Raw genomic sequence first — 16,880 nt, 5'->3', positions numbered from 1 at the left:
AGAGGTGGATCCATGACTCCACCCAACAGAGTACGAGAGAAGCAAGACTTGAGACTTTTGAGAATACATTCTAAAAGGCCATATAGTTTCTGCCTGGTTCCTTTGGGAGCCTCTCTATACGAGAAGTCCAGCTACCCTAAGGCCACCAAGCTGAAGAAGCCACAGGTAGGCATGCCCAAAGCAACCCTTTCTGAGCTCCCAGCTGCCAGCCACATGAACCAGCCACCTGGGACGTCCAGCCCACACCCCCAACACCTGATGGCAACCGCATGAGACCCCAAGCAAGAACTGCCTACCTGAGCCCCAGATGAGCTCCTGACCTACCAAACTGTGAGCCAACAAAATGATTGCTTTACACTTGCAAGTTTGAGGGCACTTCCCGTAGTTATAGTAACAGGAGCATCTACCTCACTGCCTTTGTTTCTTAAACCTCTTCCTCACTCACATGCTCCTACCTCCTAGCGGTCTTTTTCTGCTCCTCAAACACAGCAAAATGGTTCTGGCCTCAGGGCTTTTTGTACTAGCTGTCCTCTCTCTCCAGAAAAATCCTTGTTCCCCCCACCCCATCTTCCACAGACATCTCCTTATCTTGAAGGTCTCAGCCCAAGCCGCCAGCACTCAGAGTCCCTGGGGCTTATACCCGATCTAGCTTAGATATTGGGTCCCCAGCTGCCTTCTGATTTTTACAGCACTTCCACCACCTGACATTTTGTTGGTGTTTATGGACTATGCCTTCTGCCAGAATATAAAGTTCAGGAGAGTCCCTTCCTATTTTGATCACCTGTGCATCCCCTGGTCTTGCATAGTGTCTAGCAGAAAATCAGCATGGATCTGTGTCTATTAAATGAATGAATTCACCAGAAGGAAACTGCTGTGTGAAGAAGGAAAAGCATTTCCATCAGCGAGGACAGCAAGGAGCAGTGAGGATGGTGTGTTCTGGGTAAGAAAGGTGGCGAGTTGGGACCCAAGGGGTTCAGGATGATGCGAGCAGGGATGAGGAGACAGGTGGGGCCTTTTAGAACATAAAAAGGGGTATTGTTGGGCAGAACTTGATGTGATGTTGAGCAGGGAGGATGTGGTAAAACACATACCACATACCACTTGCCATTTTAACCATTCTTCAGTGCAGGGTTCGGGGGCATCAGGCGTGTTCAGGCTGCTGTGCAGCTGTCACCCCTGAATGCCTCCAGAACTTGTTCATCATTCCAAACACTGTTCCCATCAAAGAATCCCCATCCCCTGGGCAGGTCTCTTCTAGATCCCTCCTGTTAGTGGGCTCCGACAGTAGTCGTCACTCGGCTTGATATCCTCTAGGTTCACCTATCCCTTAGCTTAGGTCAGAATTGTCCTTTTTTTGTGATGAAATATACCTAACACAAAATTTCCTTCCTTGCTGTTTAAGGCTGAGCAGTACCCCGCGGCGTGTAAACATATTTTGTTCATGCGTTCATCAGCACGGGGGGGGGGGGGGGGGGGGGGGGGGGTCGGTCTGCTGTGTTTAAAGGCTCCCCTGGGCGGCCACGTGGGCCAGGGAGGGCGGCCAGGGCAGGTCCGGAGCTCACCTGCCGGACCTGCCACCTGTGCTCCCTTCACAGGTGAGGCCCGGGCTCAGGGCACCTGGGTGGCCTGCCACGGGGCGCAGCCCCGGAAGGACAGGGCAGGGTCTGGCAGGGCTGCAGCCGCCGAGCCCAGCTCTTCCCGGCCGCCACCCGCCCCTTCCCGGACACACGTTCCCTCCCGGACACACGTCCCCAGCCAGCACAGCGGCGCGCCCCGTCCTCCAGTGCGCTTGCGCAGGAAGAGCTGCGCGGAAGGCGCGGGGCGCATGCGCGGGAGGCTCCGCTCCCCGGTAAGCAATCCAGGATCCGGGGTTTGGGCCCCGCCGGGAGCTCTGTTTATAAACACACCGCGCGGCCACAGGCGAGGGGTAACCCTAAAGGTAGTGAGGTTGGAGGTCAGAGGTCAGCAGGGGTGCCAGCGGGGAGGTCGGTCCCTTCGCCTCTGCCGGCTGCTGGTTGCGCGGTGGGGCCGGCCCAGCCACCCTACCGCGGTCCGGGGCTGCCGGGTGCGCCACGTGGTGCGCACGTGGTCCGGTCCCGGCGCGGCGCCTCCCTTCCCCCAACAGCGCCGGCGGCCCGCAGCGCCCCCTGGCGGCGGCTCTCCGCGCCTCACTGCGAGTCGCGCCTGCGCACAACGCGTCACGACGCGCCTTCCGGTCTGTGCGCGGGCCGGGCGTGGGTCGGTTGCGTCCTCGCGACAACTGCGCGTCCGCCGTCCCGGGGTCCCGGGGGGGGGCGGGGGGGGCGACCCGCCCAAGGTCACCCGCGCGGCGCCTGGGAGGCCCTGGGACCCCGCGGCCGGGGGCGGGGCCTCCGGGGTCCACGTGGCCTCGGAGGCGGAGCTCTCGGCCCCGCCCTCCCTCCCCGCCGGAGTGGGCGCTTCTGCGCTGCGGCCCCGCGGGCGCTCGCGGGGGGCCCGGTTCGCGGTTACTGCGAGGGGGCGGCGCCAGCGGCGACCGGGACGGGGAGGTGACGTGGCCGGCTTCCGCTGTTGCTCCCCCTTCCCCGGCCCGCGCCTTTGACTTCATGCCCTAGCGATTCCAAAAAGATTTGGGGAGGCTTACTTCGCACCCCCCTCCCCCGGCTTCTTTTCTCTCCGCTACCCCCCCCCCTTTTTTTTTTTTTTTTTTTTTTTTGCCATTTTCTCGTACAGGCTGAGTCGCCTCGCCGCTGCTGGCTGCCCGGTTAGCCGTTAGTCTTCTCTGCAGGTGGCCCGCCCAGCAGCACCTGCCGAATGCCTACGGTGTGCCCGCGCAGCTGCACGCTCCACGGCGCCCAGGCGCCCAGCCCTCGGCACGAAGGGGGCAGCTCTCAGCCCGCCTGAGTTACCGGGAAAGCCCCCGAGTGCTGGCCCACAGGTCAGGCCCTGGCCTTGACCTAGGGGCCGGGCCGGGCCGGGGCGGGGCGCGTGCATTCGCGGGTCTCAGGCCTGCGCCGAGCACCGAGCACCGTGTGCTGAGAATGATCCTAAACCGCAGGCTTTCTTGTAAATCTCGTGTGGTCCACTGGTGCACCGAGAATGCTTCTGCTTGCTTTCGCTGGACTCTTGCACCCGCCGCCAGCCTGTGCTTGAAATCCCCCCGGTGATTGTCCAGAACGGAGTTGCTTCCCAGCCTCCCACATTAAATGTCATAAACTTGGATTAAACGTAATAGGTGATACGAGGGATCCCTGGGTGGCGCAGCGGTTTGGCGCCTGCCTTTGGCCCAGGGCGCGATCCTGGAGACCCGGGATCGAATCCCACATCGGGCTCCCGGTGCATGGAGCCTGCTTCTCCCTCTGCCTGTGTCTCTGCCTCTCTCTCTCTGTGACTATCGTAAAAAAAAAAAAAAAAAAAAAAAAAAAAAAAAAAATGCAATAGGTGATACGAACACGGTTGAGGTTGCATTAAGTAAGAAGTGAAGCCCAAAAGACCCTGGAATTTCATCAGTGGTACGAGCATCTTCTTGATGATGGTTTACAAATACTATTCTTCCTCAATGTGTTGTGCTGTTTACAATAGAAAGGCTACAGGCTTGACACAAAGTTTAGTTTAACTACATTGTTAACTTTCTCTATTACTTCCTAAAGTCTAGACAGAGGGGTTAGCAAGTGTTTTCCACAAAGGGTCAGAGGGCCAAAATATTTTAGGCTTTGCCAGATACACATAATCTGTCACATATTCTGTTTTGTTTTGTTTAACACCCTTTTCAACCTTCAGGCTCTGAACTATATAGAATTTTCAGATGGATGAGTTCAGGCTACCAAGGTGGAGTGTCTGAGCGCGGGGTTGGGAACGCTGTTTCCAGCATGTGGATCCAATAGAGGTAAATAATCTTCAGAGCATAGGTCACGGTAGGATAATTGGGAAGTAATGTGTTTTGAGACTTTGTTGTCCATAGTACTGATTTCACTGTAAACTTATATAATTTAATTTTTGATACTGTTTGTTTAACAGCGAAGCCCACAGAATTTATCATTTCGTACTCGTGAGCCAGCTGCAGCTCAGCACTGGTCTTACCTCTAAGGGAAGGTGACAGTGGGTATGGCGGTTGGTGATCGATGTTCACTTCACCTGGGTTCCACTTGGCCATACCCCAAGGTCACCCCCAATGAGTCAACAGCCTCCTGGTGAGTGGGGGCCGGGCTGGTCTTGTGCTTTTGACCAACAGAAATCAGTGAAAGGGGTAGGATGTCAGTCCCTTGACAATGTCATGTTGTACTTGAAGGATGGTGGACTTCTCGCCCATCATGCTCATGTTCCCGTGATGACTGGAGACAGCCTCTCCTGCTGGCCTTGCAGGAGCAAACAGCCAAGTTAACTGCCCCTGGATAGTGCCACGTGGTAGGGGACTGTGGGCAGTCAGCCTCCAGGACCCGAGGGTGGCCTCCAGCCAGATACCAGGAAGAAGCTATGGCCCTTGGCCATGTAGTCACAGGGAAACACATCTGCCAGCATCCTGAATGAGCTTGAAAGTGTAGCACCTCCAGATGAGAACAGAGCTCAACCTACACCTGGATTACAGCCACAGGAGACCCTGAGGGGATGATAGAGACCCAGCTAAAGCCAAGGGCCAACTCCTGCCCTATGGAAGCTGAGGTGAGTGCATTTCTGTTTGTTTGTTTGTTTGTTTTTGTTTTTTTAAGATTTTATTTATTTATTCATGAGAGACAGAGAGAGGCAGAGACACAAGCAGAAGGAGAAGCAGGCTCATCACAGGGAGCCCAACGTGGGACTCAATCCCAGGACTCTGGGATCATGCCCTGAGCTGAAGGCAGACACTCAACCGCTGAGCTACCCAGGCGTCCCAGTGAGTACGTTTCTTAAGTCACCAAATTTGTGGTCATTTGTTATACCGCAACAGAAAATGAACACATTATTCGCTACGTTTATGTGCCTTTCTGCGTGTGTGTCACATTTCTCAATTTTAGAAGGTTGGGGGAGGAAATGTAAACATTACACAATAAAAATAGCAGGAACGAACGTACTCAGATGTTGGCCAGAGTGCTCTCAGACATGTGACTGAGGAGCGGTAGGTTTATGTTTGGGGTTGTTTACTTCCCCAGGTGACTCACTGTCCTGCCTCCGTGGCCTGTCCACACTGTGAAGCGGGAGTGAGGTCAGGAGCTGGCCCTGTTTTCACCTCTGTGCCAGAGCTCCCTGCCTACCTGTGTGTCTCAACGTGCTTCCATTTATTCACCTCTAAAGCGGAGATGACCGTAGTACTGGTGTCAGGGCACAGCTGGACAGGATTCGGTGAGGCAAACATTTTCAACAGACCATGTTATGGCCACTGTCCCTTGCAGCCCTCACCCATTAAGGAGCCATCAGGGGGCAGAGGGCTGACCCCAGCTCTGGGCCCAGGTGGGTCTATACCATACACGGTGAGTGATTCAGGAATCTAAGTAGCTGTCTACCATTCCCTGAGCCATCTAGGAGAGGTCAGGCCTCCATTTGACAGGGTTTTCCGGAAAAGGGTTCTTCCCTTTTAAGATACAGCCATGAGAACAGAAGGCCTTTCCTCTCCAGATGCCACGGGAGGGGGTGAGCTGTGGCGGCCGTGGGGCTTCCAGGCTGCCACAGGATGAGAGCGGAGCTGGCCTCATTGTTGACTGAGGGAGCTGGAGCCATGGGGTTGAGCTACTCCGAAATTCCATCTACATCCAGATCCCAATCATGTGGACTGAGACATTTCCGTGTTGTTTAAACTATTGTGAGTTGAGTTTTCTGGCCGAACTTGCATCCTGATGAGGTTATCACATAAAGCTATACAATGGGGAGGGCGGGCTGGGGGGGTTATGAGGGACAGTGGATGACGGGTGTTGGATTCGGTGTCTGCAGCTCCTCTTAGAGTTGGGTATGGGGGGCGTGGCATACTGACAACCATCTTATCACAATTGAAGCCCTGGGGGGCCTTCTCTGTGCTGGCTGCCACCTCCAGCATCTTGATCTCAGACTCCCAGCCCCCAGGACTGTGAGAAGTTGGTGTCAATTGTTTGTAAGTGGCCCCAGGTGGTGATGTTTGTTACAGCAGCCGGAGCTGACTAACACAATCCCCACATCAACCGGTATGCTCCATTGCTTCTGAAGTTTTGTCACAAAGCACTTCTGTGCTTGAGCGAAATCACTGTTGGCCGTGTGAGCACTGGCCCTCTGCGTCGGGCCTCCCACATGGTCAAAGCTGGCAGAGGCTCTGCAAATGCTGAGCGCCTGACTTTGGAATTTGCACAGGACGCTCCCATCCTGCCTGGCACTCAGCAGCTGTGAGGAGAAGGAGTCTGGGCTCTGAGGAAGGGAAACGTCCCCACTGCCCCTCACTGTAATGTGACTAGGACTACCTGTGGATGCCCCCCATCCAGCCTCAGGGACACATGCACCGGAGGAAAGTTCAAGCTGGTGTGGGACCCGCTTGGACCATGGTTTCTGGGCCTGGGCCTCCTGGCTGTTGCTTGGCTTCCTGCTTTAACTCTGCTATGCCTCGTCCCCTTCTTCCCACATCCCAAGCAATCCCTAGATTCTGTTGTGGTTCTAGGAGCCTTGTCCCTGATCACAGGCCTGTATTCTGTTTCCTGCCACAGAGACCTGGAGGTCCGGCCGCCTCAGCACCTCCATGGAGGGGCCCTCTCACCCCTCCCCCAGGACTACACGTCCTCAGCGCTACCCCTGGAGCCTTTGCTCTTCTCTTGCCTGTGGAATCGCACAAAAGAGAACAGGGTCCCTGGGCCCCAGCCTGGCCTCCCACTTTGCCAGCCAGACTTGAGGGCCCGCCCCAGAGGAAAAAGCTCCTGCTAATCACACTGCCCAGTATGCAGATAGATGAATCTTCCCAGACCAGCACGGGTCTCAAGGTTGGCCTAGCAGTGACGAAACTGAGCAGGCCGATGACTGGACTCCCAGCCCGCAGCCCGCCTCGGCTTTATCGGCCGTGTTTTGCCGAACAAAGGCCCTGCCGGCCCTGGGAGCTCATGCTGCCACTCCATTGAAATCCCGAGGTGGTTCCCTATTAATCACTCCCTTATGGTGCCTCAGAGGCCAAAAGGAGTCAAACAAAACCTCTCTGCTAAGCAGGAAGAGCTTTGCAGAGGCCTGAGCAGCAAGATTCCTCAACCGTTCTCCAGTTTAACACTAACAAGATGCTGGGGCCTCCCGGACTCACACAAACAAACCGGAATCGCTGCCTGGCTGCTGGAGGGGGACTTGGAATGTGACTGGCTCCTCCTGTGCTCCAAAGGCTCCATGTAGGAGGCAGGGCCGGTGAGGGAGCTATCAAGCCTGCACGCAGCCCCTTCCTTATTTTAAAACCTAAAAAGACCCAATTAAATGATTTTTTTTTTAAGCAGACACATACTAGGAAGACAGAAGAAAAATATTTTCATTTCTCTCCCTTCTCTGGTGTGACCTTGACTCTCAACTCCTCTGTCTGTCTTTTCTTCTAATGTCACCATCCTGCATGAACTGATAATATTGCATTATTCATTATTCTATAAATATGAAGTTTGGCTTCTCTTTTTATTAATTTTTTAAAGATTTTATTTATTTGACAGAGTGTGCACAAGCAGGGGGGTGGGGGCAGAGGGAGAGGGAGAAGCAAGCTCCCCACTGAGCAGGGAGCCCAATTCAGGACTCGATCCCAGGACTCTGGGATCATGACCTGAGCCGAAGGCAGACTCTTTACTGACTGAGCCACCCAGGCACATCTGGCTTCTCTTTTTAAACAGACACACCAAGGCCAAACACTGAGCCATCATTCACCAAGACAAGTCTTCATTTCCCAAGGAGCAGACCTGTTATCTGTGGGCCAGCATTTGGATCGTCCTGCTGCAGAGAGAAATGGCTTTTCTGTACAGATGCTGTGGCCTCTATCAGAGGATAGTCCTAGATTTTTATGCCTCTGAATGAAAGCACATTCTTTTTCATAAAAATTTAATTAAAAAAAGAAGGAAGGGGAAAAAAAAAAGCTGGCTCAAAGAACACTTGTGTGCCATCCGTTCACATGAGGGCAGAAGTCTATCCAAGACAAATGCATCATATTAGCTTGGAAAATCAGATGATTAATAAAGATACAACAATTCATTGGAAAGGCATCATCCTTGGGCTAGCAGTATAGGGAGCGTTCTTCAAAGTATAGCATTTGGCACGCTGTGGATATAGCAGTTGTCTTGTGAATCTAAAACAGGTTTGGTACAGACAACAGGAAGGTTGGGGGAACACATAGCATCATCGCACTGGGTGATCAATAAGGTGCTGCAATCCAAGAGGGCAGGAGCTCTCCTCACACAAATAATAAGCCTGAGAAACAGATTATATGGCTTGATTTGTGATCGGCAAGGCCTGCTCACTCCTTAAAGGTTAACGGAATGAAATGACTGGCACTCATCCATGTTTGGAGTATGGATAGTCCAGCCTAGCATGTGCTGTGATCAAATAGCAGAGGAAATCCTACCAGGGCAGTTAAAAAGTACTTCTGCAATATTGCTGTTGTGAGGGTTTTTTTTTTTTTTAATTAAAAAAATGACACTCTTAATCGGAAAGATGATTATGATAATGGTTCTACAGTGCTTCCTAAGGATCCATCATACCAGTAAAGGGAGGAAATTTAAGGTACAGTGGGGGGCCAACTCACTATTGTTCCAGGAAGGGCTCAGGCACTTGATGGCTCTTCTCTTTGAAAAATGCTGCTAATAATTAGAGAGTTTTATGTTTTGCTTTATGGTCTGTAGCACAAATCAATGCGCAGGTTCCCCACCCCACCCCCTGCCACGAGGCACCCCCCCACACACACAAATCAGACACGTTCCTCCCATTCCATCCTTGACATGGGCTGTCTTTCCCCCAGTGACGAAGAGACCAGGAGCCAGCTAAGCCTCTGACCTACCTTCACAATGCAGGCTGTGAGCACAGTGAGTAATGTTGGCACTTAGGTTCTCCACTCCCCGCTTCCACCCGTGAGAGGCCTTCTGAGGCAAAGATTTATGGGGTTTTGCAAAGAGTCATTGATCGATGCATGGACCATGCAGTTATTTAAAATGATGTCAACTAAGGATTTTTGATAACGTGGAGAAATACCATGGAAAACAGATAGGAGACAGTGCATGTGCACACATGTGTGTGCGTGTATGCACTCTCAGAGAAATGCACCCAACTATTGAAAGTAGTCAGTAGTGAGGTTGAGCATGTGGCTAGTTTCTTTCTTATAAGTATTTCCTGATTTTCTCCAATGGACATATATTGTATTTCTAAATCAATAGATGTGTCATTTTTTTTTTTTTACAATGAAGTATAGCAGACATTGAAATGGCTCTCCAATATTTCTCCCCCCACCCCTCCCACCATGCCACCTTTTTCTGATGATTGATTTCTGTGGCCCGTTTAGGTCCCCTTTACTCCATTCTTGTGCTGGCTTGTTGCTTGGTAACAAGCATTTTTACTGATTGCTTGTTTCTCGTCAGCACTCGTTAGCAATGCTGCATTGCAGCACGATCTGCTGTGAAATTATCTCCATCCAGGGCAATAACCAAGACCATCTAACCTCAGTGATCACACCTTCCACCTAATGAGATGTGAGTGCCACTGCCAGCTTCCCAAAACATTGCATTTCATTAATGTCCCAGCAAGAATAACACCTTGAAGATTCGAGGGCCCTAGTTTTTGCTTCTATGTGCAGCCATGAAAATCTCTCCTTTTATCCTACCCCTGATGTGCTGCTGGTCCTCAATGTCTGTTCTTTGCCCTGTTGTGGCAAATGCCTTCTGGCTACCTTCCTAGTAGCTCCCTCCCGACCTCTCTCCTTTTCCCGTAAAGAGAACCCTGATTTTGTCCAGATACCTACCTTCTATCCACTGCAGGAGAAGCAGGACCCAGCTCATAAGAGAGGATCATGACTGAACTAAGACAAGTGTGGTGGCGAGTTTCACACCCCTTGCCAGGAAGTGGTTTGGGCACAGGTGGAGAGGGTAATTTTGGCCAACAAGACATGAAGGGAGGTGGGCTGGAGTAGGAGAAAAGTGTCATTGTTCCTAAAAAGCAATACATGAATCAAACATGGTCTCCACATCCCAGTTTGGGAAGATAGGGGTTGTAAGGCCCCTGTAGCCACCTCAAAAGCATGTGATTCAATACATCAAGGACACAGAGCCACATGGTGGAGAGAAAGGGAATCCTTGGCGACACCACGGAGTCACTGAATCAACACACCCTAGGCTCACCCTTTCTCCTAAGTCCTTACATGTGAGGTCATAAATCCCCTCTGTGTTGGAGCCACATTGGGCTGGGGTTTCTGCTATTTATAGCCAAAGCCTTCTAACTGAGCCAGTGCCAAAGTTAGACATGTTTGAGTGATGTGAATCTCCTGGTCACCCGCTGCAGAGGGTGGCTCACCTGTCCTGGATCATCCAGAGCACTCATGGTTTACGTCATGATTCTGGTACAGTTTCAATAGGAGCCCCATTTTACTCTCCAGAGTGTCGTAGTCTCTGAGGATCAATTATATGGTCATCATTCTGAGTCAAGCTGTGTCCCTGCCATAGTCATGTGTTGAAATTCTGCCCCTAGTACCTCAAAATGTGACCTTACTTGGAATAAGGCTGTTGCAGATGTACTTCATTAAAATGAGTGGCCCCTAATCCAATCTAGCTGGGGTTCTTATAAAAAGGGGGAAATTTGGAGATAGATCCTCCCCTAGAGCCTGCAGAAGCACATGGCCCTGCTGACACCTCCATCTAAGACTCCTGGCCTCCAAACTGTGAGACAGCACATTACTGTGGACTAAGCCACTTGGTTTGTGGTACTTTGTTTCGACAATCCCAGGACATGTACAGTCAACCTACCTAAGGCTGCATCTGAGAAGGAAGGAATCTCTCCGGCTGCCGGTGATCCGAGGTGTCAGCATTTGAGAGGAGCCTTGATCGAGGAAGGGATGATATTTGGAGACAGGGCCCGAAACATGAGCCAAGGGCAAAATTACAGACAACTGCTAACTCATCCTGACCCAATGAGATGGAGGCAAGGGAAGAGTCCAACTCCAGGGTACCTGGTGCTCCTCTGAGGGGAGTAATCCTGCTGTGAGGGGCAGCAGCAGAGGAGGTAGGGCATTCCATACTGTGTAGTCTTGGTCCAAGTATACACCAATATGCAGAGGAGACAGCAGAATGCTCAGAAACAGATCCATGTACCTGCGAACACCTAATGTGTGACAGAATGGGGTGGGCCTGCAGAGCTGTAGGGGAAAGACTTGGTTTGCAGCCAGTGGAGTGAAGAAAATTATGTACATACACATCTGTGAAAGAAGCAGAACCTCTACCTCACATCATATGCAAAAGTCAATTCCAGGTGGATCAAAGAATTAAATGTGAAAGGCAGAGCTACAGACTTTCAAAAGACACAACAGGAGAATTATCTTCATGACTTCATGATTTCTTAAGTCATTAAAAGCACTGATCGGGGGCACCTGGGTGGCTCAGTGGGTTAAGCATTTGCCCTTGGCTTATGTCATGATCCCAGGGTCCTGGGATCGAGTCCCACAACTTTGTCAGGCTCCCTGCTCAGTGGGCAGTCTGCTTCTCCCTCTGCCCCTCCTTCTGCTCATGCACACACACACTCTCTCTTTCTCTCAAATCAATAAATAAAAGCTTTTAAAAAAATAAAAGCACCAATCATACATAATGACAAATCAAACTAAATTAAAATCAAGAAGTTGCTCATCAATATGTAGCAACAAAAAGAACATGAAAATGAGAAGGCCAGTCTTGGAGTGGAAGGAAATACCTGCAAGAGGTATACAACCGGGGATCCCTGGGTGGCTCAGCGGTTTAGCGCCTGCCTTTGGCCCCGGGCACGGTCCTGGAGTCCCAGGATCGAGTCCCGTATCAGGCTCCCGACATGGAGCCCGCTTCTCTGTGGGCCTGTGTCTGCCTGTGTCTCTGCCTCTCTCTCTCTCTCTCTCTCTCATGAATAAATAAAATTTTAAAAAGAAAAAGAGGTATACAACCAACCAAGGCCCATTTTCCAAATATTTCAAGAGCTTCAAACAGATGAGGAAAAAACAGACAACCCAAGAGAAAAATGGGTAAAACACTGGACCAGGCACTGCACAGAAGAAGTTGTCTGGATAGCCGGTAAACATTTGAGAGAGGTATTCCACCTTATCAGAAGTCACACAAGTACTATTAAAACTATGATGGGGTATCTCTGTATCTTCCAGGCTGACAAAAATTTAAAAGTCTGGCTGAGATACAGAGCAAGAGAAGGTGGGAGTGCAGTCTGGTACAAAGGCTTCCGAAAATAGTTGGACATTTTCTAGGAGATTTGAATTTTGGGTATCATGTGACTCCCAAGTGTACTTCCAGATATACAACCAAGGACACTCATTCTCAGGTGTCCCAACCCCCTGGAGGGCTTCTGGGCCCCGCTCCCAGAATTTGAGTCCGAAGGTCTGGGTCGGACCCCAGAATCTGCATTTCTAACAAGTCCTTAGGTACTGCTGAAGCCGCCGCTCTGGGGACCACACTTTGGGTAACACCTAGAGAGATGTGTGCTCACGTGTTCCAGGATACAGGGACAGGAGGCGTTCTTGGAGTCAATTGCTGCAAACATCCATCAGCAGTTGAATGAATACAGTGTGTTCATCCAGCAGAATCCTAGAAAGCATTGGGAATGAATGGCCGACACCACTTGCAAAATACGGATGCATCGTCCAAACCATTTGAATGTAAAACGCCAGACACAGAAGACCCTAAACGGTATCATTCCAGTCACAAAAACCTTCAAAGCAGGTAAATGCAGCCCATAATTCAGGGGTGCATGCATACATGATAAAACTCTAAGGGAAAGCAGGAAAACAACGCAGAAGTCGGTGTGGTGCTTTCCTCTGGGGTAAGGGGAGAGTGAGTAGTGTCACCAGGGAAAGTGTGCTGGTTACGGAATTATGGCCTGCTGGCACCAAACCCATCCTTCTGCATCAGCTTTGTGATGTCGGGACTGGAAGCTGCACTCCACACTTGGGCTCAGCCATTCGGATCCCTCTTTAGATCTTCCAGTAGGCGATGCTGGACAATGCCTGCCAGGCTGGAAGAGGGAGGAAGAACATCCTTCTTCTGGTTCCTTCCATTTGGGTCTCCACCTGTCCTGTTCCTATGGTCTGTTCTAGGGAGGTTTCTTCACCCCTGATTCCTCTGCCCCTTACTGCAGCACCTGTCTGCTATTTTTTCTGAGAGACCCCTCAGAATCACAGCACCAGCCAGCCACCACCTCACAAACCAGAGTTTCAACTGCTCCAAGTTCTTAAGTTTCAATAACTCTAACCTTGTCACTTTGTCCCCTTGGGTAACCTGCACTTCATTTTGTTGCCACTTCCAAGAGATACCCAGAGTTAGCTTTTTATGCTTCAGTTACCTAGTTCATGGCCTCATACCTTAGCACACAGCTCTTTACATCAAGTTTTGTCTGTTAAAATCAGTCAGTGGCTCTTGTCTTCACACTCAATGCTTCATGGTAACCCCTAGAATGGAGCTCACAGGCTATCACCCTGTGCAGCAAGAGGGGGACAGGCAAAGGGGACATGCACCAGCGAGCAGCCTCTGCTGCTTTCAAAGAGCCTGCTTGGAGGATGGCCAGCTGTTCCAGTTTGCTGGTCATCCTGAGCTCTGGGACCTCTGGTTAAATACATTAACCACAGTGATGTTGTATGACCACCACCCTTGGCCTCAGGGAAGGTGGAGACATGTCGTGTTCTAGCTGGGCTCCGTACCATCCCAGGCAAAATCAGAGTTGTGCTAATTAGGAGGAAGTGCAGAATAGGTACAGACAAGGCTGCCAGTGGTTGTGCCCTTTTAACTCCAGACTGTAATGATTAACCACCCTGCAACACCGCCAGCAAGCACACAACTGCCAGCAGAGCTGTGACCAGACACCAGGTCTTCTGACGGTGGTCCCTTCGTTCGAGCACTGCTTCCCTTCTGGCATCCTGGAAAGGAGAATTATCTCTACCATGGAGCATTTTATTTTATTTTATTTTATTTTATTTTATTTTATTTTATTTTTATTTTTTTTATTTTGTTGTTGTTTATAAGATTTTACCTATTTATGAGAGAGAGAGAGAAAGAGAGAGAGAGAGAGGCAGAGACACAGGCAGAGGGAGAAGCAGGCTCCATGCAGGGAGCCTCACATGGGACTTGACCCCAGGTCTCCAAGATCACGCCCCAGGCCGAAGGTGGCGCTAAACTGCTGGGCCACCGGGGCTGCCCCCCTGGAGCGTTATAAATCTTGGGTGGCTAATTAAATTCTGTAGGTGAGGGGCTGGGCAGTACACCTGCCCGCCCACAGAGGGTAGCTGCTGAGCGATTGTGGTCCCCAAAAGGAAAGGTTTTATAGAAGTTCCATTTGTCTTTCTGCGCTTAGGGTCAAGCATGGCTTTTTCCAAGTGGGAACCTGGGGTTTACATTCTTAATTTTGAGACAGGTTCAGAAATCTTGGGTCCTGTACTCTTTTTTTTTTTTTTTTTTTGGGATACCTTTTATTTATTTGGTGCTTTCCTCAGACATTGATTATCATTTTATTCTAGGTTTATTCAAAATATCCTTTAGGACCTACATTTGCAACTATTGGTGTGGTAAGAAAATGCTTGCCAGGGAGGATTTCAAACCTGAGAAGTGAATATGCCCACTCACTTCAAATTCAGCAGCTCATTCTATCATGGCACTGATAAACATAAAAAGAGGGAAGCAAAATTATGTTTTATAGATTTAATCTTTTCGATTAACGTAAGCTTTGTAAAACTCTCTTAGGCAGCTGGTTTTCCCTTTTGAAGCCTTAATTGGTTAAACCGTGGAGGGGAAATCTGATCGGGGGGGTACTGGACAGCCAAGAGATGCTGGGCTGTGCACATTTCATGTGCGTTTTGCGGCCTCCCAGAGCCGCATCAGCTGCAAAGGTACACACAAAATAGGAGGCCACATCTCATCTGCTTCCAATTACCCCAGCGCCGAGTGTGTCTAGTACAACCGCACTTTTTATAAATGGCTGGGAATTGGGCTGGAAGCCAGGGCTTCTTGAATCCCATTTCCTTCTCTAGGCTACAAATTTCTTCCCAGATGTGAGAAGCTGCATTCACTTTTTCCTTTTCTCCCACTTCAAAACAGGGACGACAGTAATGCACGTCCAGAGGAGAGTGAGATCCAGGCAGTCCCTCCCTGTGGCAGGGAGTCCGTGGAGTCCCAATTTCATTTCGTCTCACTGCTTTTGCTCCTGTCATCTTCCCTCTTCAGACCTCAGAGGATTTCAGTTTGCACTCTGACACTTGGGTCTGTTTTTGGTTTGTTTTTTTTAAACTTGAGTTCCAATTACGCTTTTAGGTTGAAATGTAGGAAATTAGTGACCATTGACCACAGTCGACCACTCCTGAATGGCAGTAGGGCAATTCAGCCTGATGATGATGAGTAGCATGATTGAGGTCTGGCTCACCTGCCAGGCGCTGCACTGAGCCTTTACACCCATGACCCCCATTCCATCTGGAGGTTTACAGGAAGTGGGGAAACTGAGGCATGGGGAGGGACCGAGTAAGTTGCCCAGGATCATGCAGGTGTTAAGTGTGGGAGCTGCACCTGAAGCCTGAGGGGGCTGTCCCTGCACCCACTGCACCTGTGTGCCATCAGCTGTCCTAACGTCGGGGCAGAGGCATATTGTCACCTGTGTGGGTGACAAAGCATTTTGTAGGAAAGATTTAAAGGATGAAATACTTTGTGCTTACGTATTTTTGAAAATTCACCTCCGACTAATAAATTTCAGCAACTGGCAAGAAGCAGGCTACAAGGAGCCCAAGTGGGAATTGACAACACCGTGGTCTGGGAGCTAAACCAGCAGCAGCCCACAGATGACCCCCCTTTCACCTCTTTCAACCTCTGTTCCCTTGTCTGTGCTGTCAGACAGGGCTGGTGATGGTGTTCACAGGGTTGTTCAGAGAATGAAATGAGATGTGCAAGGTGCCTCGCACAGGGCCTGGCCCACGGTAGTAGCTCAGTAAATGTTAGCTGAAATAAAGTATGACACGGCATATTGCCAAAGGAAGAGACCTGCTTCTGGGACAAGTCTGATTAATTTTTCTCCAACAGCTACCGTGAGCTGGGATGAGACACTTGGAGCCTGAGTCTCTATCCTCCCAGCTGTCAAATAGGACAACAATGGTCTCTAACCACCTCATGAGGATGGACGAGGAGGTGAAGCTGCAGGGTGTCATGAAGAAGATCCTGCACCATAGGTACACATGAGAAGCCAAGAGCCACGAGACTAGGGCCCCTAACCCACTCCATCTGAATGGTGGCCTCCCGGTTGTAAATAGACGTGATGATGCCTCCCTCCCTGTTGGCATCTGCTAGCAAATCAGATTAAAACAAAAGCAAAAAAACAACTTTGAACATGATAGAAGCAAAGTATTGTTTTAAGACATGAAGACATGGGACGCCTGGGTGGCTCAGTGGTGAGCACCTGCCTTCAGCTCAGGTTGTGATTCCGGGGTCCCAGGATTTAATCCTGCATCAGGCTCCCTGCAGGGAGCCTGCTTCTCCTTCTGCCTATGTCTCTGACTCTCTGTGTGTCTCTCATGAGTGAATAAATAAAATCTTTAAAAAAGAAAAAGACATGAATACTGATCCTTAACATGCATGTGGGCAGGATAGATATTTCCTAGTATCTAAATTTGTATCTTGTTCTCTCTACATTTATTTCTGGAAGTAGCCAAGCCTAGGGTGCCCTTGTCTGGGGGCAGCTGGGATTGCAGAACTGAAAGCACCAGCTTCCAGTGTGGAAGGTTATGCTAGAGCTTCCGAGGAGTGAGGCTAGGGAAGAGTTCC

General features: G+C 50.4%; 1 long non-coding RNA gene across 8 annotated transcripts; it reads left to right on the top strand.

The window, feature by feature from the left end:
* The first annotated feature begins 2,923 nt into the window (after window positions 1-2,923).
* LOC102153836 lies at window positions 2,924-16,608 on the top strand. Of its 8 annotated transcripts, none has more exons than XR_005360663.1 (6): window positions 2,924-3,865; window positions 3,997-4,169; window positions 4,268-4,638; window positions 8,876-8,939; window positions 15,174-15,335; window positions 16,143-16,608. It is a non-coding gene; the product is annotated as an uncharacterized LOC102153836 (long non-coding RNA). The 8 variants fall into 8 exon arrangements; XR_005360664.1 differs by lacking the exons at window positions 8,876-8,939; window positions 15,174-15,335; window positions 16,143-16,608 and adding exons at window positions 5,569-5,752; window positions 6,271-8,112 and having other exon boundaries at window positions 2,924-3,491; window positions 3,760-3,865; XR_005360660.1 differs by lacking the exons at window positions 8,876-8,939; window positions 15,174-15,335; window positions 16,143-16,608 and adding exons at window positions 5,569-5,752; window positions 6,271-7,293; window positions 7,758-8,112.
* The last annotated feature ends 272 nt before the right edge of the window (window positions 16,609-16,880 follow it).

Source organism: Canis lupus, chromosome 6 (genome assembly GCF_011100685.1).
Source record: "Canis lupus familiaris isolate Mischka breed German Shepherd chromosome 6, alternate assembly UU_Cfam_GSD_1.0, whole genome shotgun sequence".
NCBI classification, from domain to species: Eukaryota; Metazoa; Chordata; class Mammalia; order Carnivora; family Canidae; genus Canis; species Canis lupus.
This window is presented reverse-complemented; position numbering and strand designations above follow the sequence as displayed.